General features: G+C 39.5%; 1 long non-coding RNA gene across 7 annotated transcripts in view; it reads right to left on the bottom strand.

Annotated features, from left to right (window-relative positions):
- LOC103348070 (uncharacterized) overlaps positions 1–25,603 on the bottom strand; it is a 61,515-nt gene that overhangs the window by 30,697 nt on the left and 5,215 nt on the right. For all 7 annotated transcript variants that reach the window (XR_007918637.2, XR_007918635.2, XR_011389147.1 and 4 more), the window contains exons 2-3: positions 17,597–17,779; positions 15,501–15,596 (exon numbers count right to left, since the gene is read on the bottom strand). This is a non-coding gene — a long non-coding RNA (uncharacterized lncRNA). The remainder of the gene's footprint in view (positions 1–15,500; positions 15,597–17,596; positions 17,780–25,603) is intronic.

The raw sequence follows: 25,603 nt of genomic DNA, 5'->3' as shown, positions 1-25,603 counted from the left end.
GAGTATTTGAAGAGGCAACCGACAGAATGGGAGAAAATATTTGCAAATTATGCAACTGATAAAGGATTAATAACAAGAATCACTAGCCATCAGGGAAATGCAAATCAAAACCACAATGAAGTTTCACCTCACCACAGTTAGAATGGCTCACATACAGAAATCAACAAACAACAGAGGATATGAGGATAGTGAGGATATGAGGGACAAGGGACACTAACCCACTGTTGGTGAGAATGCAAACTGGTAAAGCCACGGAAGTCAATTTGGAGATTCCTCAGAAACCTAAATATAGCCCTACCACACAACCCAGACATCCCACTCCTCGGAATTTACCCAAGGGAAATTAAATTGGCAAATAAAAGAGCTGTCTGCACCTCAATGTTTATTGCAGCTCAATTCACAATAGCTTAGACCTGGAATCAACCTAAATGCCCATCAACAGTAGACTGGATAAAGAAGTTATGGGACATGTACTCTATAGAATACTACACAGTGGTTAAAAAAAAAATGAAAACCGGTCATTTGCAACAAAATGGAATAATCTGGAAAACATCATGCTGAGTGAAATAAGCCAGTCCCAAGGGGACAAATATCATATGTTCTCCCTGATCTGTGACAACAATTTGAACACCTAAAAGGAAACCTCTAGAAGTGAAACTGACACTATGAAAAACAAGACTTTACTGACTGTTGAGGAACAGCTTACTATTTCATTATTTTTAGTATTTTCTTGTTCTACTTAATACCATTGGTTGAACTCTTTAATTAACACAGAATTATTCTTAGGAATTTAAATCCAACTGAAAATTGACCCCTGTTAAAAATAAGAGTGGGAATAAGAGATAGAGGAAATGTACAGTTCGGCACATGCTCACTTGGACTTACAACTAAGGGTAAGAAAAATGCCATGGACTCCAAATCCCATTAAGTTGGCAGGTACCAATGCCATTTTACTAACGTGATCAGTTTAAGTTCATAATTGATCATAAAGACAGGATTAAGTCTCAAAAGGATCACATAAATAAGAGACCAGTGTCTGCTAATAATAATTGATAGATTAAAAAGGAGAGAATGATCCAACATGAGAAGTGGATACACAGCAGACTCATAGATTGGCAAATGGCCTAAACAGCACTCTGGCCTCAGAATCAGCCCTTAAGGCATTCAGATCTTGCTAAAATGCCCATGAAAGTTTCTCAGGCATTGAAAGCCAAGACACTGTGGCAAAAAATGACCTAAATGAAAGATCTCTGTGAGTGAGATCCCAGTGGAAAGAACAGACCATCAAAGAAGGAAGTACCTTTCTCTGAAGGGAGGGGAGAACTTCCACTTTGATTATGGCTTTGTCTAAATAAGGTCAGAATTTGTGAACTCAAGAGGCTTCCATAGCCTTGGCAGCTCATGACAAGAGCCTCAGGTGATTGATGACATCATAAATAAGAGTGTCAATTGTGCCGGCGCCGTGGCTCAATAGGCTAATCCTCCACCTTGCGGCGCCGGCACACCGGGTTCTAGTCCCGGTTGGGGCGCCGGATTCTGTCCCGGTTGCCCCTCTTCCAGGCCAGCTCTCTGCTATGGCCAGGGAGTGCAGTGGAGGATGGCCCAGGTGCTTGGGCCCTGCACCCCATGGGAGACCAGGAAAAAAGCACCTGGCTCCTGGCTCCTGCCAGGATCAGCGCGGTGCGCCGGCTGCAGCGGCGGCCATTGGAGGGTGAACCAACGGCAAAGGAAGACCTTTCTCTCTCTGTCTCTCTCTCTCACTGTCCACTCTGCCTGTCAAAAAAAAAAAAAAAAAAAAAAAAAAAAAAAAAAAAAAAAAAAAAAAGAGTGTCAATTGTTAACAATGGGAGTTACTGTGCACCTACTCCCCATGTAGGACCTCTGTCCTTAATGTGTTGTACTATGAGAATTAACAGTAAAAATAGTCTTAAAACAGTGCTTTATACTTGGTGTGTCTTGTGTGGCTGCAAACTGTGGGAATCTTCACTTAGTATATATTAAAGTTGATCTTCTGTATATAAAGATGATTTAAAATGAATCGCAATGAAGAATGGGATGGGAGAGGGAGTAGGAGATGGGATGGTTTGCGGGTGAGAGGGTGGTTATGGGGGGAAAAACTGCTATAATCCAGAAGTTGTACTTTCGAAATTTATATTTATTAAATAACAGTTTTCTTAAAAAAAGGTATCTAATTCAAGCCTGTATTTTGAATAGGAAGTTTAATGCCTCCCAAATTACAGGATTTATTTAAGGTGTCTGGTCAACGGGAAAGCCAGGATTAAAATTCAAAACTTCTGACTTCAAATACACTGTTCCTTAGCTTTTTAAAAATTTCCCTGGGGGTGGGGGGTGGTGCTGTGGCAAAGCTGGTTAAGCCGTTATCTACAGCACCAGCACCCCACGTGAGTGCAAGTTCATGCCCTAGCTGATCCTTTTCCAATGCTAATAGCCTCGGAAAAGCAGTGGGAGATGGCCCAAGTGTTTGGATCCCCACTTCCTACATGGGAGACCCAGATGAAGCTCCTAGATCCTGGCTTTCGCCCGGCCAGCCCTGGCTGTTGCTAGGTAGTGAACCAGCAGATGGAAGATCTCACTCTCTCTCTCTCTGTCTCTCTCTGTGTCTCTTCCTCTATCTGTCATTCTGACTTTCACATAAATAAATGAATCTTCTTAAGAAAAATTCTCTTATCCATTCCAATTTTCATTATACTAAGGATAGTTTATTCTTAGCTATTAATGATTTTTCTAAGATTTATTTATTTAAAAGGCAGAATGAGAGAAAAAGAGAGAGAGAGATGGGAGAGAGGGGGAGAAAGGGGGAGAGGGAGAGGCGGGAGAGGAGGGGGAGAGAGGGGGAGACACGGGGTGGGGGGGAGAGAGAGATAGAGGGAAAGAGACTGTCTTCTATCTTCTAGTCCATTCCTCCTAATCACTGTCACAATCATTTAAGCCAAGAACTGAATTCAGGTCTCCCACTTGAGTGGCCAGGGCCCAAATACTTGGGCCATCTTTTGCTGTCTTCCCAGGCACATTAGTAGGAAGTTAGGTCTAAGAACAACAGCTGAGACTAAAATCAACACTCAGGGGATGCTGCTGTCACTGGCAGCAGCTTAATCTGCTGGGACCCAAACTGGTCCTAATGATCTTTCTTTAATTAGACTTAGATTTCATAAAATTAATAAAGTTCACTTTCAACTTAGACTAACACCTCATGCCTGGAATCAACATGTATCAGTGGAGATTCAGGGATTCGGCCTGGCTTGGTGCTGAAACTCTTCCAAAGCAGCTTTGGTTGTCTGATACTGACCATTCTGCCACAACCATAAGATGTTATATCCCACTAACTTGATAAACCTAAAAATGAGAAAACATTCTCCTTTCCAGTGGCTGCTTTGGCCCTGGAACAAAACAGATGAAGGAGACTTTCCCACATTCATTAAAAAACTCCCATCCTCCCTTCCTGTCCATGAAACTATCCAGGGTAAAAATGTTATGGCCAGATACTAGATATCGCTTTGTAAATAAAACAGTTATAAATATACTGAATTACAGCCATTTTTATAGAATTCTAACCTATAAATTTGATTTGAAAACAATCTGTCCTTGTTTCAAATCTAGTTGTACATCCAAAATTAGCTGAACATAACTTCCATGGCCAATGTAATCACTAACGTGCTAACAAAGTTACAAAGTGCAAATGACTAATGACAAGGATATTCGATAAATCACAAAGTTGCAAGCAGTACAGGTTAGACAGGACAAGGCACAATAATTCTGCTGGACTCCTCAGAAACAGAGGCAGGAAAGGGCAAGGTTAAAGACAGAACTGCAATAATTTTGGACTAGCCTCAGAGCGCCTGACTGTCCAGTGCTGCAATGGTTAGAACACTTGCCATGCTTCCCTGTTCCCACATTCCTTGTACATGACAATTACTCATTCCCCCCACCCCTTATATCACTTTTTGCATGTCTTGCTTCCTCTTCCTGCCTCCAACATCTGTCCTATCACCACTCTTGGCTGATGCTTGTACTTCCTATTTTGTTAAAAAAAAAAAAGAAAAAGAAAAAAGAAAGAAAGAAAGAAAGAAAAGAAGCAATTAGAAAACACCCTTGTAGGCTCCTGCCATCAAATTTTTTCTTAGTAACTATCTCACACACTCTGTTTTTCTGTTATTATGGATACACTGTCTGCACTCTATCTAAGACCAGCCTCTCAATTATGCACCAAGTTGTGTCCAACCTACCTTACCCAAGGGAACAGCTCTTCAAATCTCTCTTCTTTTCTTTCATCTTCAGTTTCCTCCTCTATACTAAATCATTAGTGTACAGTATGTTGTTATTTTTTATATTAAAATTTATTTTCAAAAAGAACATACACATGAAACTCATCTGATCCCATCTCTGCCCATTGCTCAGCTTGTATGCCCCCTTTGTCTCTTCCTCCACCTTTGCCGCTCTGCTGAGCCTTGCTTAGATCAAGCCTCTAGTGCCCTTCATGTTACTAAACCGACACATTCTCAGTTTTCACCTTATTTAATCAGCTAGAAACACGTAAAATTGTTCTTTACTTGGCTCTCAAGATCCACTCCTGGGTTTCTTCCTCACCCTGTGTTGCTCCAGTTGAGTTTGTTGCTAAATTATCTTCTTATCCCAGACCATTTAATGTCCAAGTGCCTCTCTGCTCAGGCCTTTAAACTATTCTCGTCATCTTCTCTGCCAAGATAATTCTATTCTAATCCATGGTTTTTGATACTGTCTCATCACTGATAGCTCTCAAATTTGTTCCTGAATCTCATAATTCTGTCCTGACCTCCACATCCACATCTGAGGGTCTAACATGACACACACTCTAGATCGGCATAGCCCAAACAGGGCTTTCCTCCTTTCCCAAACACTGCTCCTGGATCTCATGTCAGCGAATGCAATTCCCACCCATTCCAACGATCAGACATAAAACCTTGGGTGTATCCTTGACTCCTGTCTTTTCTTCACACCCTACATCCACTGCGTTAATAAATTCTGATGACTCCACTTTCAAGTCAAATAGGACCCAACTTCTGCCTAATACCCTTTCTGCTACCACCCCACCCTGAGCACTAATTTTCGTCACCTGGATTATTATAATACTTTCCAAACTGGTTTTCCTGCTTTCACCCTTAATTCACTCCATTCTGTTCTCAACAAGGCAGCCTCAGTGATCCTTTATGAAAATAAATCATATCATTTTCTGTTTATAAACTTGAAACAAACAGTTCCTCACTTTAGATTGAAACTAAATTCTTCCAGTTGCCTACAAAATCCTGTACATTTGTCCCCACCGCTACCACCCCTTCCTCCTCTCCTGCTCTTCCTAATGCTCCTTCTGCTTCCACTACAATGGATTTCCTGGTGTTCCCAGAAGAAATCTGGAGCCCTCTTTCTCAAGGTCTTTGCATTTGATCTTCTACTCCCTACATCCAATCTGTTACAAATTCTGATACTTCTAGTTCCAATTAATTCCAAAATCTGACCTCTTCTTAGCATAAAATGCTCTCACACTTTTTGCCCAAACACCACAGAGCTCCCCTTTGCTCATATATCACTGTAGCAGGAAGCCTATCCTCACTACAACCCCTAAGCCTCTTACAGTGCTTTATTTTATTTCATTGTTCTTGCATAGCCTTCTTACACATTATGCCACTCATTATTTGTCAAATTGAATGTGTATCCCCATACCAAAATAGAATCTCCAAGTCCTCACTGTCTAGAATTATACCTGGTATAAAATGGATAATCAAATAATGTTCCAATATATAATATTAGAGGAAAAGACAAGATCATTTAAATAATTTGTCTGTCTTGACAAATTGAAATATGGTCCTGTCAATATTTGGAAGACTTCTCTTTAAAGCACAATCATTTATGCAAGTGAGATATCTTTGTTTCTTATTCTTCCAGGTATTAAAAAACAGGGATATTCACAAAATAATAACTGATCAAATTAATGCTAGGCTTTTTTGTTATTTCTAATATATATTAATAGATCAATTCCATGTAGGATTTTGATCACAATTTCATGGGAAACTCAAATGAACACTTGCATTTTGAGCTACCACTATAGGAGTCAATGTTTTCTACAAAATGGAAAACTTGGTAATATGGCTGCTTTTACCAGCTGTCTGTGTTGTAAAAAGGAAGTTCATCTGCCCTCTATCTGAGGGCACACAATCACTTAAAATTATTTGTGCTGTGGTGCAACGAAATATAGCACTAGCCTGGATCCCATGTGGGAGCCAGTTCAAGTCCCAGCTGCTCCATTTCCAATCCAGCTCTCTGCTATGGCCTGAGAAAGCAGTAGAAGATGGCCCAAGTCCTTGGGCCCTTGCATCTGTGAGTGAGACCCGGAAGATGCTCGTGGCTCCTGCCTTTGCAGCCATCTGGGAGTGAACCAACAGATGGAAGACCTCTCTCTCTCTCTCTCTCTCTCTCTCTCTCTCTCTCTGCCTCTCCTTCTGTCTCTGTGTAACTCTGACTTTCAAGTAAATAAATAAATCTGTAAGAAAAAAAAAAAAAAACCCAGCCTGCAGCGCTGGTATCCCATATGGGCTGCTCCACTTCTTATCCAGCTCTCTGTTAATGCACCTGAGAAAGCAGTAGAAGGTGGCCCAAGTCCATGGAGATCTTGAAGAAGCTCCTGGCTCCTGGCTTCAGATCAGCTCAGCTTTGGCTATTTGGGCCATCTGGGGAGTGAACCAGTAGATGGAAGGCCTCTCTCTCTGTTTGTCTCTACCTCTCTCTCTAACTCTGCCTTTCAAATAAATCAAATCAATATTTTAAAAAATTCTTTGCAAAGTAAGTTAGTCTAAGGTGGAATGAGGGATCTACCTCATGAAAGAGGCAGACCCAGGGGCTGGTGCTGTGGCGCAGTGGGTTAACACCCTGGCCTGAAGTGCCGCATCCCATGTGGGCGTCGGTTCTAGTCCTGGCTGCTCCTCTTCAGATCCAGCTCTCTGCTATGGCCTGGGAAAGCAGTGGAAGATGGCCCAAGTCCTTGGGCCCCTGCACCCATGTCAGAGACCCAGAAGAAACTCCTGGCTCTTGCCTTTGGACCGGCGCAGTTCTGGCGGTTGCAGCCATCTGGAGAGTAAACCAGCAGACGGAAGACCTCTCTCTGTCTCTACCTCCCTCTGTAACTCTGTCTTTCAAATAAATTAAATAAACCTTTATAAAAAAAAGAAAGAAAGAAAGAAGCAGACCTGTTACTAAAGAACACTGTTGATGTGGTCAGTAAATCTACCTCTGGCTAGATTCCATTTGATTTCTCTCTTTGTCTCTGGGTGTGTGTGTGCATCTCTCTTTATCTTTTTGTTTCTCTCTCTCTCTGATTCTCTTTCTGCTCTGTTTCTCTCTCTCTCTCTCTCTCTCTCTCTCTGACCCCATTTTCCGTCACACACAAACACACACACACACACACCATCAATACCAGCAATATCCTGTCACTATCACTCACACTTCTGATGACACGTTTCTGAATGCAATTCGTATAAGCTCAATTTTGTAGGCTTATATAGATTTTGTGGTTATCATCAATCTTGTGTTAAAGGAGAAGCATCTACATGCACTTGGTTAGAGAACAGACTATTTTCACATCTTAGTAGAAATCTTAGATCATGTGACATGTAACTGAAAGAAATGGTGAGATAACTTTACACTATCTATATCGTGTATTTCTCTAAGCATAGTGAAAATCTCTATGATTGTAAATTACTAGATTATGTCACTTACACAACTGCAAAAGAATCAAGAGCATTTCCCATTAGCCTGACAAAATATTCCTCAATCTCTAAGCTATTTTACTGTCACATGAAAGCCTGAATGAGTAAGTGAAGAAATAAAATGCTAACTAAAGTGTTACTGAGGTAGACAGTGGCTTCCCGTTGCTGTCACAGACTGCTTGCAGCACTCTCTCAGCTGCTTCTCCTGGAAAGTGGGAGGATCCCTGATCACCCCTGTCTCCCTTTGGTGTCCTCTGCATCCTTTGAGTGGACAGACCGTTGGGTGACTGCCAAGTTGTCCTGAATACACTAAATGGCCATTTAATATGAAAAGCAAGAATAGAGTTTAAGGAACAAATAAAAAACCTATCACCAAAATTACCATTTTAATTTAGGAGAAAGAGCCATTATATTTTGATTCTTATGTATTTATCTTATATTCATTTGAAGTACATAGGGAAAAGAGAAACAGAGAAACACAAAGACGGACAGAAAGAGAAACAGATCTTCCATCCACTGGTTTATTCTGAATGCCTTCATCAGCCAGCCAGGACCTAGTCAGGACAAAGCCTGGAGATAGGAACTCAATTTGGTTCTCTCCCAGGGGTGGCAGGGACCCAAGTCCTTGAGCCATCATGTGATACCTCCCAGGATGAACATATTAGCAGGAATTTGGAACAAGAAGTGGACTTGAATCCATTCACTCCAATACAGCATGCAGGAGTCTTGGGTAGAATCTTAACCATTTCACTAAATGCCTGCCCACCAAGTAAGTTTTAAGCTGAATATAATCGTTACAAAGCTATATCCATACCAAGAAGTGCATTCCAACATAAATCACCATAGATTGCAGATGTTCACATTTTAAAAAATTGGAAATAATGAAACCAGATAAAAACCTACCAAATTTTAGAAGGCCTTTCTCATTATAAAAATAAGAAAATAAATAATGTTAAAGGATGTGTAGATTACTCTGAATATTATTTTAAACTTTTCAACATCATATAGTAAGATTAAAAAGCAGTTAATAAACTGGAATATTTAAGCACAATGACAGAAAAGGGTAAATGTTGTCCAACATACAGTAGAAAAATATTTAAAGGAAATTAACAGGCATTTTATCAAAGAAGTAAAGATCATAAGTAACAGAAATGTTTAGCAAATACCTAAAAGCTCAAGCTCATTAACATGAGTAATAACAAAGTGAATATTAAAAATAACAGTGCAGGAGCAGGTGTTTGGCCAATAGTTTAGATGTTCATGAACCCTTGGTTCTAGATCCCTATTTCATCTTCCTGGTAATTGGGAGAGAGAGAGAGAGAGAGAGAGAGAGAGAGAGAGAGAGAGAACATATGTTTTAAGATCTTTCTTGTCAAAAGAACTGGTAATGAGTGAACGTTGTAGTACACAAGTTAAGCGGCCCCTTGGGACACCTGCACTCCATATCAGGGTACTGGTTCAAGTCCTGGCTATTTTGTGCTTCTGATCGACCTTTCTGTTAATGTTCCTGGGAGGCAGTGGATGATTATTCAAGTACTTGAGTTCCTGCCACCTTCATGGGAGACCTGAATGGAGTCCCTGACTCCTGGCTTTGGTCTGGCCTAGCCCTGGTATTGCAGGAATTTGGGAGTGAACAGCTGATGAAAGTGCTCACCCTCTCTCTCTCCCTCTCTCTCTCTCTCCCTCTCTCTCTCTCTGTTTGTCTCTCCCTCTCTTTCTGGCTCTCTGCCTTTGAAGTAAATACTTGGAAGTAAATGTTTGAAAAAAGGCAGGTGAACAAAGATTGAAACATGAATATATATTTCATCTTCAGAATTATGCAAAGTATTTAACTGAAAGAAAAAGAATGGTAGGAAACAGTGGAGGTAAGGAAAGGCCACCTGATAAAGTCCTTAAAGTGTGAGGTTTCAGTCTAATGATAAGGAGGACACTGAAGAATTCCAAGCAAAAGAGTGCTATGATCAAACCTGTATTTTAGGGGCCAGAACTGTAGTGCAGTGGGTTAAGCTGACATCCCATATGGGTGCCAGCTCCAGTCCCTGCTGCTCTATTTCCAATCTGGCTCCCTGTTAATGTGTCTAGGAAAGCAGTGGAAAATGGTCCAAGTGCTTGGACCCTGCACCCATGTGCTTCAACCTGACCCAACTCTGGTCATTGTGACCATTTAGGGAGTGAACCAGCAGATGGAAGATTCTCTCTCTTTCTCTCTCTCTCTCTTTCTCCCTCTCTCTGTAACTTTGACTTTTAAATGAACAAATAAATCTTTTTAAAAAAATGTATTTTAACAAATTTTTCTGGCTGTGGATAAAAAAAGCAATAGAATTGGAATAATGCGGGTTTGAAAAATCCAGCAAGACAGTATTACAGAGGGTAATAAAAGTATAAATCAAAAATTAAAAATGTCAACTATATGATACATTTGTGAATTTCCATTATGTTAACTAAGGTGAGGTCTATCATATTCCCACATGTACATCTTACAAAAAACAATTATATCCCAACTTAACATAAAACTTAAAGTTAAAATTGCAATGAGGACAAGAAATTGCAAAAGCCCTTTTTCCAACTATTAAAGTCAAACAAGATCTTATCCATGTGAGTGATTTTTTAAGATATTGTGACCTTTTTCCTGACACTATGAGGTGTAGCCTCCAGTAAGACAGCTGTTTTCAACAGGCAAATTACTTTTGATTTCACAAAAGAAGTAGGATTCTTAGTGTCATCTTCTTGCAATAATACCCTATTGCTTTCTTTTGTTGGGATTTTTCATTCTTTCTCTATACAGACTTACTTCAAAACCTTTTTTACTACCTTTTGCATTTCCCTTATCATTCTCTCAACTGATTAATAACTTTCTTGAGAGAATATATAGTATATAGTAAAAGCAAAGACTGAAACCAGACTGTCTGGATTCAAACAGCAGTGCCACAATTTCATTAGTCCATGACCTTGAATAAGTTCCTTAGTTTCTCCTTTTACTAAGATCTATTTTCAACTATCTTTATACACATACAATTATCTGCCCTCCTACCCCAACTCCCACCTCTCTTGCTCCTCTCTCTCCTATTTGCATTCTTACTTTTTACTAAGAACTTAGTGTCTCCTTATCTCAGTTTCTTCTAAAATGAGGATAACAATAATGCCTGTATATGGAGAAAACTAGGAAAACTGACCCCATGCTTTACTTCTGCACTACTCGATTTATATTGCAGCTTTTCCCATCATGAAGCAGAGTCTATTCCCCATCCGTGGAACTGGGCTAGTGCTCAGATTTGCTTTGTCTAGCAGAATATTGAGGAAGCGATAGTGGACAGTGTGACCCTGGGCTTCACAAAGCTTTGTGTGTTTCCACTGTTCCTCCTGGCAACCTTGATGTAGGCAAAGACATTAGCCTAGACTAGCCTTGTGTAAAAGAGTGACCACATGTAAAAGAGCCAAGTCCTACCTGAGGCCATCCCACATCTACACCCATGTTTCCCATTAACGATGCAGTTGACAGCAGATAGGTGAGTAAGCCAAACTAATGTCTTTTGGACTCTGCTCACATCAGCGGAAAAAAAGAGTCCAGAAAAAAAAAAAAGTGTGACTTGTGAAAAATAATAAATGGCTATTGCTATCACTTTTTAATGTCCCTAAGTTTTAAAGTGAAAAAAAATAAAGCTTTAGAGTGGATTTTTATCAAACATTATTGTGGCATTAAATAACTACATGCTATTTCACAGAGTTGAGGCTTAGATGACTTACTAGATGACAAATGTTTGGAGAAAAGGTTGGCATTTAGTAAATGCTTTCTAAATGTTTGCTTTCATTATTTTTAGTAGTAGTAATAATGGAATAGAAATGGTATTTAAATTTAAAATATGGCCCCAAATAGAAGCATAAAAGTGGCCACAGAAAATATGAAAATGGATGGGAGCCCTAAGAAAGCATTTAGGGTCTGGGATTGTGGCACAACAGGTAAACTGCTCCCTGTGATGCCAGCATCCCATATCAGAGCACCTGCTCTGTCCCCAATCCAGCATCCTGCTAATGTGTCCAGGCAGGCAGCAGAAAGTGGCCAAGTACTTGGGAACCTGCCACCAATATGCACAGTCAGGATAGAGTTCCTGGCTCCTGGCTTCAGCCTGGCCTACATTTGGCTGTTGTGGACATTTGAGGAGTGAACTAGCAGGAGACCTCTCTGTCTCTATCTCTGTCTCTCTCTTCCTCTGTCACTCTGCCCTTCAAATAAATAAAATAAATTTTGAAGATATATTTATTTATTTTTTTATTTATTTTAAAAGCAGAACTATACAGAGAGAAAATCTTTCATCTGCTGATTCACCCCTTAAATGGCTTCAATGGCTGGGGCTAAGCCAAGCCAAAACTAGGAGCCTGGAGCCTCCTTTGATCTTCCATGAAGTGCAGGATGACCTGGGTCTTTCCAGGTACACTAGCAAGTAGCTGGATCAGAAGCCAAGGAGAAGGGCCTGGAACCAGTGTCCATATGGGGTCTCTCAACATAAAAGAAAATATTGCAGTCACAAAACAAGAGCAGGATGTGGTATAAAAACAGGAACAGAAAACAAAAGCTCTTGGAAATTAAAAACATAGATAAGAATTTTGAATTCAGAAAAAGAATTGGGAAAAAAGAGAATCATTCACATGTCATAACAGAAAAGAGAGGTATGGGTAATCAGAGGGAAAGCATAAGAAAGTTAGAAAATCATCTAGGAGGGAGGTCTTTTATCCGATTAGTGGAAGATCCAGGGGAGGAGAGGAAGAAATTATCAAAGAAAGCTTGCTATAATTGCAGGACATAAATATCTAGATGAAATCACACTGAATGAAGTAAAACCCATAGGCTGGTTTATCGCTGTGAACCACAACCGCTGGGAACCACCACCCCAGGACCTCTGTTTATCTTTGTCATGGTTCTGTCTATACTTACATTTCTCTGCTGACACAAGGCTGCTGGGGTCTGCAGGTGGGAATTTTTGCCTCAGAGAATACAAGGACTAAAGGCAATTTTTTAAAAAAGGGGGGGAGTAAAAAAAAAAAAAGAATATTACAGATAGAGAGATGATCCTAATAGGTTTTGCTGAGAATAGTCACATTTAAGATATTGTAACGAAGATCAGAATTAGACTTCACAACACCAATATCAGGATCAAGAAGACATGGAGAATGCCTTCAAAAAGCAATGTTATTTTCAACACAGGATTCTATACTCAACTACAGTAGACATTAAGTATAAGACTAAAATCAGGATACCAGACGAGTTCTCCAAATACTAATCATTGTTCAACTTTGAGTAATGGATAACTAGGAATCGAGGACAACTTTCCAAATGGACAACTGAAAAATTAGGTGAAACAAAAATAAAATCTGAACACTTGAAGTTAGCAAGAAAATGGGGAATTAACAGAACAAAACCAGAGAGAGACAAGAACCCAAATACGGAAGCTTAACACTTCAATGACTCTGAGGTTGAGCTGAGCTTTTAGTGATTTATGGGTCTGTAGTAGTGCAAAAGTCAAATCCTGGGCCCAGAGTGGCGTTTAGCCTAGCAGTTAAGAGGGTCACATCCCACTTCAGAGAATCCGGGTTCAATTCATGGCTCTGTTCCCAGGCTCCAGCATCCCACCAATGCAGACCCTGAGAGGCAGTGCTGATAGCCAGAGCAACTGAGTTCTTTCACAGACATGGGAGATTTCAGCTGCATCCCTAACTCCCACCTCCAGCCATTGCAGGCATTAGGGAAGTGACACAGCAGATAGGAGCTCCTCTTTGTCAGTTTGTCTTTCTGTCTCTCTCCCCCTCTGTCCTATACCTCTCAAATAAATAATAAAAAAACTTATTTATTCCATCTACTTGAAATGCTGAGTAATAGAGAGAGAGAGAGATTTAATATCTGTTGATTCGCTCCCCAAATGTCTGCAACAGGGCGGGGACCTCCATCCTGGTCTCCTATGTGAGTGGCAGGAGCCCAAGGACTTGAACCATTACCCTCTGTCTATGGGGATGCATTAGCAGGAAACTGGATCAAAAGCAGAGTAGCTAGGACTTGAACTGACACTCTGATATGGGATGCATATATCTCAAGCAGCAGGTTACTCCACTATAACACTTGACCCAAATACAATTGTTTTAAAAGCTTGGGTCCCACCAGAAATGAGCTCTAATTTATCACTCTGTGCTTAAAACTAAGACACCAAAATCTGTACTTAAATCCTTAGTAATAACTGGGAGTAAACTAATATTTACATAGATTTTAGCCTGGTTTTCATTATCTGGTTAGTCCAGAAAATCTGGGGCTTTAGCTCTGATTAAGATGGTCTCAGACTGGGACAATTTCTAGTTATTTGAACAAAAAATACAAAGTCCCGTCTGGAGGAAAACGTCTCTAATCCTTGACTTCCAATTATTCTTACAAATAAGGAATGGGAACAATTTCCAGCATATATTGCAATATAACCTCTACCAGGTACACAGGAAATAAGAATTAAGGAGTGAAAATGAATATATTGAAAGTATGTTGGGGCTGGCGCCATGGCTCACTTGGTTAATCCTCCACCTGAAGCTCCAGCATGCCATATGGGCACCAGGTTCTAGTCCCGGTTGCTCCTCTTCCAGTCCAGCTCTCTGCTGTGCCCTGGGAGTGCAGAGGAGGATGGCCCAAGTGCTTGGGCCCTGCACCTGTGTGGGAGACCAGGAAGAAGCTCCTGGCTCCTGGCTTCAGATTGGCGCAGCGCCAGCCATAGCAGTCATTTGGGGAGTGAACCAATAGAAGGAAGATCTTTCTCTCTGTCTCTCACTATCTATAGAAATAAATTTAAAAAAAAAAAAAGAAAGTATATCATTGCAAAAATTAAAAGAAAAATAAGAATGGAAGGAGGAGGGATGATGGGAGAGATGGAAGGTAGGGTGAGAAGTATCATTATGTTCTTCAAACTGTTTATATGAAATTCATAAAATCTGTCCCCTTTATGAAAATAAATTTAAAAGAAAAGCAAGCAGAAACAAATATATTTTAAAAAATATACCCCAAAATATTTGATATATTATTTTTGTCATAAATAAAAGACTATAAAATATGTATGCTTAGCTTATTTAATAAAATGAAGACCAAGTATTATAAACTAAATAGTGACACAGCAGGTTTGAAGAAGAATCAATTAGAAAAATCAAGAAGAAAGCCGGTGCCATGGCTCACTAGGCTAATCCTCCACCTGCGGAGCCAGCACTTCAGGTTCTAGTCCCAGTTGGGGTGCCAGTTCTGTCCTGGTTGCTCCTCTTCCAGTCCAGCTCTCTGCTGTGGCCCGGGAAGGCAGTGGAGGATGGCCCAAGTGCTTGGGTCCCTGCACCCACAAGGGAGACCAGGAGGAAGCACCTGGCTCCCGGCTTCGGATCAGCGCCATTTTGGTGGTGAACCAACGGAAGGAAGACTTTTCTCTCTGTCTCTCTCTCTCACTATCTAACACTGCCTGTCAAAAAATTTAAAAAAAAAAAAAAAAGAAGAAGAAGAAGAAGAGAAAAAAATGAGTAGGCAGATATGTGGGACAGGGAAGAAAGACTTTTCTCCTTCCCGTGAAAAAATCAGACCGTCCTCTTGCCCATGGTAGCACTAACTTGCCAGTGAAAAGGAGGAAAGGAAAGATCTTTGCCTGGGGAGGTATGAAAAGTCCTTGTAATTTAGGAATTCAAAAGTGGAGGAACAAAGGAGAAAGATGAGGGTGCAAACTGAGACTGGAGAATTAGTCTCACCAAACAATCCTCCAGCAGATTTCAGTCTCAGATCCCATGCATCTTGTGTTCTGATTTGGGGGACTCACTCCAGCCTTTTTTTGAAGCACAATATACCTGCCCGGTAGAAGAGCAATGAACATGAGATTCCACATATATAAAAGAAACAAAGTATCCAGTTTTTCTAATATAATAAATAGCCCCATGTGTGGTCTTTCTTACTTTTAATCTAATTAATCACTCATACTAATTGAGTTTTATGAAGTTGCATCCAAGATAATTGTACTTTCAATTTAACCTCATCAGATTGAGTCTTCTGGACCAATTTGCCTTAAAAAGTAATGGTGTCACCCAACCAAAATTATTCTGATTTTGGACTTGGCAATAGCGTCACCAGAATCAACCTCAATTCTGAATCACTGTTGAATCCTTTGCTTCCTCTCTCAGCCCAGTGTGTTTCCCCTGATCTTGAGGCCAACGTCATAGATCAGCATTCTGTGTGAAGCAAGCTTGGGATTCTGTAGAAATGTCTGTGGAACTTCAACTCCTCTTGTCATTGAGCTCAGAAGATAGTGGTTCATAACCTCTCCCTTTCCACCCCAAGCTGGGAGAGCCCAGGTGGGACAGCCTATGTTTCAATTGGGAATTGCTTTCTAGTTTACGTGGGCTGCTGAGATCAGCTTGCCCTCAAAACAGACGCTCTCACAGAGCCAGTCCTGGACTTACCTGTCTGGGACCCTACACATATCACCTAGAAGAAATCAAAACCTCAGGAGAGAGAGGCACTGCAAAGTAACAAGACAGACACCTACCTGACAAACTCTCTAGGGCAGAGCCCTCTAGCCATGGAGACACAGGATTAGAGACTGAGACCTAGGGTGGTGAGGACTTCCAGAATCCTGCTGCCTACTCTTCCCCAGACACATGCTGATTGGAAGCCCTGGGCTGTGACCACCAGGTCATAGGAGGACTGAATTTTCACCCTGGTAATTTTTATTTGTTCTTCCTCTTTCAGAGAAATTTAAGACTTCCCCCTTATAAGTCTCTCACTAATGAGATAAATATATAAAAATATATTTTATAGGCTTTTGCAAAAATAAAAAAGAACAGAAAAAACATAAGCTCAAAAAATTTTCTGTAGGATTTATCATTTTGTTAGACATAGTTAAAAATGAATTAATAGAGTAGAAGAAAGAAGAAAATAAACAGTAGGAAGTAGTAAGAGAAATGGACGGAAAATATGGAGACAGGGTAAGGCATAATGAAAAACAGGTATCTCAGAAGGAGAAGATAGAGAGCGTGGCAGAAACAATATTTTAAGAAATAATAGGGGCTGGCTCTGTGGCGTAGTGAGTAAAGCCACCGCCTGCTGTGCTGGCATCCCATATGGGCGCTGGTTCCAGTCCTGGCTTCTCCACTTCTGATCCAGCTCTTTGCAATGGTCTGGGAATGCAGTAGAAGATGGGCCCTTGCACCCGAATGGGAGATCTGGAAGAAGCTCCAGGCTTCTGGCTACAGATTGGCCCAGCTCCGGCTGCGACAGCCAATTGGGGTGTCAACCAGTGGATGGAAGACCTCTTTCTCTCTTTCTCTCTCTCTCTCTCTCTCTCTGCCTCTACTTCTCTCTCTGTGTACTCTGACTTTCAAATAAATAAATCTTTAAAAAAAGAGAGAGAGAATAGCCGAGATTTTTCTCGAACTAAAACAAGATATCCAAATATAGGTTCTAAAAGCCCCATGATTTTTAAAGTAGAATAAATAAAAATAAATTCACACCTAGAGACGCCATAGTAAAACTTTATAATAACCAATGACAATATCCAAATAGTAGCCAGAGTAAAAATGACAGTTTTTAAAGCAGCAACATATTCCATGACCCAGCAATTCTACACACATTAATAAAAAGTTTTACAGTGTATGGATAGGCTCAACAAGTGAATCTTTAATACAGAACTAAAACCCTCTGTGAGATAGACCATTGCACTGTTGGATAGTTCTAAATGATAGAAACTACTTCCTTTGGCTAACTCAAAATCTCACAACTCTTGTTTCCAATGGTGTGCTAGTAAATGATACATTTTATCACTTGCTGATTTCCGTGGTGAAATTAAACTCACCAGCGCTGGCTTCAAGCAACCAATGGGACATCACTTAATGCAGATTTCAGAAGAGATTCTCATAATCACTTCTCTCCAATCAATGAGAGCCATCTCAAACACATTATTGGTTGTATTCCTGATTATCTTGTCAAGCTCAGGTTTCCATGATTCTTCATTCATTTTCTCCATGTGGCTGGTTATCTGTGAATATTCATTAATATACTAGATATTTACTAAGGGCCTATTAATTACCAATAAATTTCCTAGGTCCTAAGGATATCAAGAAACCTCCCCCGCAAAAATCTGAAGCTTATGTTCTAGTGGGGAGAAAAACAATAAACAAAAAAGTAAATATGAAATTTATAAAACATTGATAAATACTATGGAGAAAAAAAATGAGGGATAAGGTATAGGGGGAGATCATATGCCATCTTTCTACTTTGCTCTCATTCTTTGCCAAATACAATTGAGAAATTCAAGAAAATAGCTTGTATAAAAAATTTTGACTTTATGCACTGATTACAAGCACCATGAAGAGGTATTATTATAAAGTACTGATTGTAAATTTCATGTCCAAAATAACTGAGCCCATTTTTAAAAATTGAGGAGGTCCATAAATATGAAAATTTTTACCCTAGTTGCAAGACTAGAAACCAAAAAATGTTGACTCTAGTGCTACAGACAAGGCCTGTGCTTCCAATCCCTGAAACCCCCATCACACCTTCTGCATTCACTTTCCATTGCCCACTTGACCCCTGTATGCATCTGATTTGCAATCCTGCCCAAAATTAATTCATAGTTAGGTATTTCACAATTCCAACTCTTTAAGTCCAAACTGTTTTATCAGTGTTTTTAAAAGTCAAACTCACCACAAAAAATTAAAAACAATATGCTACAGACTCTAAAACTCTAAGAGTAATTTCCAAGAAACATTTTGAGGAATGGCAGCATGAGTATAAAATAGGTATATAAACCCACAAAGTAACCAATTTGAAGGGAAACTACCGGCAGAAAGTAAAATTTTGAATGCCTTATAACATTAATGATAGTTTATATTAGTAATTGAGATATACAAATATGATTCAAATTCACTATGTAGCTGTCCCAACGTAATATGAACTTGAGAGCAGAATTTCTTCTTGTGATCACTCTACCCTTCCAGTTGGTATTACTGAAATGCAATGAAATGTGAGTAATACTGCCTAGCTGGAAAGTACTTAATACAAGTTGGGAATTATAAAGGAGTCGGAATAGACTAATACAAATCAATGCAAATATTTACTCATCAAGGAATATAGTGTGAAACTTACCATATTATTATCAATCCAATTCAGATAAAACATTTTTAAATTCATAATTCTGAAATACAAATAAACTGTAAAATCAACAGCAAAAGCAACACTAGAATAGTTTGTAAAACACATTTTATGGACTCAATTTTTGCAACATAATCTTCCATCTGCCAAGATATTTATAAATTAACTTCTAATGCTGCCTAGGGAACACTATTAATCATCATAAATACTACTATAAATAAATAACTCCTGTAAACCAAGTAAAGCAAATAAAAACAAGTGATTCTGGAATACTTTCTTGAACCCGTCTCCTTAACTTTAAATAGCTTGTCCATGAGAAAGAATACAAGAAATATATGTGTGTATATATATATATATATATATATATATAAAGATGTTGTTCCAGTGAACACAAAAATGTTTTTAACTTAATGGTATTATTTGAAGGAAAATATTTAAATAAATGTTTATATAAGCAGTTATTTCATACTTAGCCTAAGTACTTTCCTCCTCACAATCCTATTTCATTATAACAGTTTGATTGACATTAAATCCATCTGCAGGCCACCCATTTTTAAAAAGAAATTTTGTTTCATCTTTATAATGTTGTCCTCTCTAGTCTGTGTGAGATTTCTGTATTGAACACCCTAGGATAGGAACTGTCCTTAGAGTTAAAGCTACATTTTAAGCATAGTCATTACATTACTTGCATCTGACACCTCAAGTGAGACAGGTGTTGTGCTTGGCACAAAAGATTCCAGAAGAATACAGAAGTCATATGGACTTCAAGGAACTCATCTTATGGGTGTAAAATTTTCAGAGCAGTTACAATTTAGATGATAAGAACTGTGAGAATGAAGACTGACTCCTTACAAGTTACGTTAGACAGAAGAGCCTCAAGGACCAGAAATCTGAGCTTATCCTGAAGGTTGCATGTGGAAAGGTCACTAAGCTGAAAGGACAGAACGTGAAGAGACTGCAAAGCTTGAAAATCTGAGAGAATGCCTAGTGGAACCCCTAGTGATCTAAGAGTGATGGGAGAGTGCCTGTGAATCGCAAAGAACCCTGCATTTCAGGCAGAAGTAGCCATGCCCTTAGGAAAGAGAAGACTGTTGAAAAACTGCAGAAAGAGAGTGATCATTTTCTCAAAAGTACGTGTTAAGGAAGCTTTGTAATCAAAGAAAGACAGAAAAAGAAACTAAACAAAGGCAGCAGGAATTGATGATTGTGGGCAGTAAATAACAAGCTGTTGGTATCAATCTGTTATAGTGATTCCCACCGCCCCCCCAGGTTTATAGTCTGGGTGATAAGTGAGTAAAATACATATTCAGAAAGAATATAATAAGGAGGAAGAATGGGGTAGAAAAATCAGAGTGTGCTTGTGTGTGTTGATTTTGATCCCCTTGAAAGATTCAGGTAGATGTGTGTCATAGTCTGTTAGATTTTAGGGTTACAAATTGAGGTCATGGATGACTAGACTGGAAATACAACATGCAGGCAATAGTTACAAAGCTGTGGTTAAAACCACTGGTGCGGATGAGAAGAACTAGGAAGTGCATCCTATAAAAATAGTGCTGAGGGTAGAAGCTGGGGAATAGAAATATTACCATAGACAGGCAGAGGAAGAGAATACAAAGAATGAGAGAGGAAAATTACATCTCTAAAGTGAGAATCAGTAAAATGATGTCGGGAAATACAGAAGGAGGAGATCGTAAGCAAGAGTGTCAAATGCTTTGGAACTGTCACGTAGACTAAGTGTTGAAATGTGCCCAGGGTATTTTTGTAAGATTGAATCCAAACCAAGTGATGAATCATAGGGTATTGGTTAAAAAAAATTATAGGCCTTTATACGTAAGGTAAAGGCTATAAGATAATAAAACTAGATTTCTATGTTTGGTATGGAGAAAATATTTACCTTTAGAGACACAAAATATAAAGCAAGTAGAACTTTTCATGCAAAATTTCTCTTGTATGCCTTTTTTTTTTTTTTTTGACAGGCAGAGTGGACAGTGAGAGAGGGACAGAAAGAGAAAGGTCTTCCTTTGCCGTTGGTTCACCCTCCAATGGCCGCCTCAGCCAGCATGCTGCAGCTGGCGCACCGCGCTGATCCGATGGCAGGAGCCAGGTGCTGCTCCTGGTCTCCCATGGGGTGCAGGGCCCAAGTACTTGGGCCATCCTCCACTGCACTCCCGGGCCACAGCAGAGAGCTGGCCTGGAAGAGGGGCAACCAGGACAGAATCCGGTGCCCCGACCGGGACTAGAACCCGGTGTGCCGGCGCCACAAGGCGGAGAATTAGCCTAGTGAGCCGCGGCGCCGGCTTGTATGCCTTTCTATACAACTAAATTTTCAAAAACTATCATTGAAAACAAATGAACCTAATCATATATTAAATTGGTAAAATAATCACCAAAGGAAAGATTGATTGTTAGTTCACTTTAGCATACAGCACTTTAAAGCTTTAAATATTCTCAGGATTCAAGGAACAGAATAACTATAGTGATCATTAAAGCTTCTCTTAAAAGTCGTGTTGTTTGATGTAGTATCTGTTGTGATGTTCTGAAACAACCTCATATGTAAGTACCTATTGCTAAAAAATATGTCATTAAGTTCATGATGTTAAGAGGCAATATTTCCAGTGAAAGAAAAAAGTGATAAAATTACAACTTTAAGGAAAATAACTGAAAATATATAAACGATTAAAATGTAATTGGAGGGGTTAGTGCTGTGGTGTAGCGGGTAAAGCTGCCGCCTGCAGTGCTAGTATCCCATATGGACGCTGGTTCAAGTCCCAGCTGCTCCACTTCTGATCCAGATCTCTGCTATGGCCCAGGAAATCAGTGGAAGATGATCCAAGTCCTTGGGCCCCTGCACCCACGTGGGACACCCGGAAGAAGCTACTGACTCCTGGCTTCAGATTGGCCCAGCTTTGGTCATTGTGACTATTTGGGGAGTGAACCAGCTGATGTAAGACCTCTCTCTCTCTCTCTCTCTCTCTCTCTCTCTCTCTCTCCACCTCTCCTCTCTCTGTGTAACTCTGACTTTCAAATAAATAAAATAAATCTTTAAAAAATATAATTGGAATGATCAATAAAAACTCATAATTTTTCCAATAATGACCACTGAAATGGCCTAGAAGCAATCAGCACATTGTGATCTTTAACATAATAACCCACTAAACAGAACACCAATATAATGGAAATTTGGGGGTCAATTTTGGAAATTTGTATATCTTGGTATTAAATAAAAACTTACTGAAATACAAATGGGGAGATTGTTAACTGAAAACAAAGCATGCTGAAAAACAATATGTTTATGAAGATCTCATTTGGGTTAAAATACATATGTATCTACGCAGTTATGTGTGCAGAGAGAAATTTTGCAGTATCATACTAACAGCATGATTGTTATAGTGTCAAAATTGGATGAAGTTTTCCTTTAAAATTTTGCTTGTCTCCATTTATTAAATGTTTCAATCTAACATGTTCTTTTAAAGATTATTTATTTGAAAGGCAGAGAGAGAGAGAGAGAAAATCTTCCAATCACTGGTTCACTCCCCAAAGGGCTGCAACAGAAAGGGCTGGGCAAGGCCTAAACCAGGAGCCAGAAGCTCCATTCAGCCTCCCATGTGGGTATCAGGGGCCCACATACTTGGGCCATCTTCTGCTGCTTTTTCGAGCTCAGTAGTAGGGAGCTGGAATGGAAGAGAAGCAGCCAGGACTCAAATTGGCAATTTAAAATGGGAAGCCAGCATTGAAGGCAACAGCTTAATCTGTCTGCGCCACAAAGGCAGCCCCAACACATGTTCTGTTTTGGTAACTTAAAAAAGACTATTTAATGGGCAGGTGTTGTGGCACACAGGTGAAAGCCACCACCTGTGAGGCTGGCATCCCATATCAGAGTGCCAATCAAATTTGGTTGCTCTGCTTTCAATTTATTGTAGTAAGCATGTAAAACCTGTTGAAGAAATCTTACAGACCAATGAAAAATTGAAGTTGTTTACCATTAGATGTCTTTGTCACTTGACCTTTATTATTATTTATTTCTCATAACATAAATGGCACTCCCAGAACAAGCACCGAGGGTTAGGCTGCTGCGGTGCCGGCACCCCATATAGGCGCCAACTGGAGTCTCAGCTGCTGAACTTCTTTTTTTTTTAAAGATTTATTTATTTTATTTGAAATTCAGAATTACACAGAGGAGGAGAGAGAGATATCTTCCACCTATTGGTTCAGTCCCCAGATGGCCACAATGGCTGGGGCTGAGCCAGAAGCCTCTTCTGGATCTCACATGTGGGTGCAGGGTGCTTTCCCATTATCAGGGAGCTGGATTGGAAGTGGAACAGTCAGGTCTCAAACTGGTACCCATATGGGATGCCAGCATGCCAGGCGAGAGCCTTACCAATTGATCTGCAATGCCAGTCCTGTGCTACTTCCGATCCAGCTCCCTGCTAATGCACCTGGGAGGGCAGCAAATCCTACACCCACGTGGGAGACTCAGATGGAGCTCCTGGCTCTGCCCTGCCCAGCCCAGCCCTGGTCATTGTGGCCATTTGGGGAGTAGACAGAGAATGGAAAATCTCTGTCTCGCCCTCTCTCTCTCCGTAACTCTTCCTTTCAAATAAATAAAGCTTTAAAAAAATTTTTGTTTGGTGCTTTTGCAACAGAAAAAAAAAACTCATTGCAATGACAATATTACATTTTAGAAATAACATTATTTAGAAATAACATTATTTATATAACATTGCTTATTATCATGAAAAGCAAAGTTCCAGTTAATAATATTTACTGGTACAATATATTGAGTTAACATATCTAACAATGGGAAAAAAATATTACAAGACAACTGTCAAAGAAGTCTGTTTGCAAGAACAGGTTTGTCATAAAGTATACTTATTTCCTTTTGCAGTTTAATAACCAATAAAGATTTTGCAAGAAGATGAAATAAGGGAATTGAATTAAGTCAGATTCAAGTCCACAAAACAAATACTTATTAGGGGCATCAGGGTCTAAAAGGCTCAAGGAAATTTAAAGTTATAAAGAAAATAATAGTACAAATCAAGTTTAAAACAGCAACAGCAATAAAACTGAATTTGATAGCTTGATAACAACTGATATTTTCTAGATTCCACCTCTTGAGAATTTGAGGTCCTTTATTTATTCACTTTTTCACACAGACACTTATGGCTCTTAGAAGTCAATTTTGGTGGCCAGCATTGTGGTATAGGGAATAAAACTGCCACCTGAGATGCCAGCACGAATATGGATGCCAGTTCAAGTCCCAGCTGCTCCATTTCCTATCCAGCTCCCTGCTAATGCGCCTGGGAAAGCAGCAGAGCATGGCCCTACATCCACGTGGGAGACCAGGATGAAGCTCCTGGCTCCTGGCTTCAGCCTGGCCCTGCCCTGGGTGTTGTGACCACTGGGGAGTGAATCAGCAGATGGACGATCCTTTTTTCCCTTTGTCTCTCCCCTTCTCTCTGTAACTCTATTTTTCAAATAAATAAATAAATCTTAAAAAATGTCAATTTTGTTGTTCTGGTTAGGTTTGGAATCATTGCTTTTGGAATTTACTTTGAAGTCACTGATTTGTGCCTGGTTATTTCTGGAAAATAGCTGCAAAACACTCTAGTCTCAATCATCCGTGAATAGTCAATACATTATTACACATAGTAACATTTTTTTAGTTAGATATCATTTTAGGCCACAAAACCATAAATAAGTAAATAAATAATGAGTAAATAAAAGGTAAATATATACTCATACACTAAAAAGCTTTGAGAAACAAGGTCATATAGTCTAATATTTATGTAGGGATATATTTGTATTTGGTAAATGGTCCTAATCTCCCAAAATTTATTTTGAAAAAAACATTAGAGGATGGATTAATTTCAAATTAAAGTGACCCCACTTTTCTAACCTAGACAAAAGTTTAAAGACCTTCAAGAACAAAAATGATACTGATTATCATTTTGAAAGCAGGCAATTAATAGGAAATAAAAAATTTTACATTACACTGGTAAAACTATATCTTATTAAGGAAGATCAGAATAGCAAAACTAGTTGCTAAAAATAGAACTCCAACAAAAAATACATCATTAAAAACTTGTTGGCGAAACATGAGGGGAAATTGCTAACGTGGAAAAAAGGCAAGGAAATCATAGCACATAGCTGCCATGCAATAGGGCATTTTACTCAAGAAACATGACACTCCACTCCATTATTTAAAGAAGTCATTCTCAGGCCTTCCAAACTCCATGGTTTGGTGTTTTGGTCTCTTGAAAATTCCAATTTTTGTGTTCTTGTGTTAACAGTAGTTCCATATTTTTAGAGTGTCAGTTGACTCGTGATTAGCCAGAGCAATGACTGTTATACCCTAGGAACTCAGGAAACTATAAGTTCTTTTTAGATTGCTATTTATTAACTTTATTACTGTTGCAAATCACTGAATCATTCCATGTCATATCTGAGTTACTGGATACACTGAGGGTTCAAGGTAATAACAAATATTCTGGGACAAACCTGGCTTCTCTGAAGGAGAGGCAGATGAAGTGAATTTTCTAATCTAACAATAAATAAGACAGTTCTCCAGATTAAGAAAATACATCTAAATCTATATTAAATATTAGGATTTTTGACAAATTGACCAGAACCTTAGACATAGCAATGCCTCAGACCATGGATTCTCTGTAAGAAAGGCAAGTCAAGACCTGTGCAATCTGATGTCTCCCTT

This window comes from Oryctolagus cuniculus, chromosome 6 (assembly GCF_964237555.1).
Source record: "Oryctolagus cuniculus chromosome 6, mOryCun1.1, whole genome shotgun sequence".
Lineage (NCBI taxonomy): Eukaryota > Metazoa > Chordata > Mammalia > Lagomorpha > Leporidae > Oryctolagus > Oryctolagus cuniculus.
This window is presented reverse-complemented; position numbering and strand designations above follow the sequence as displayed.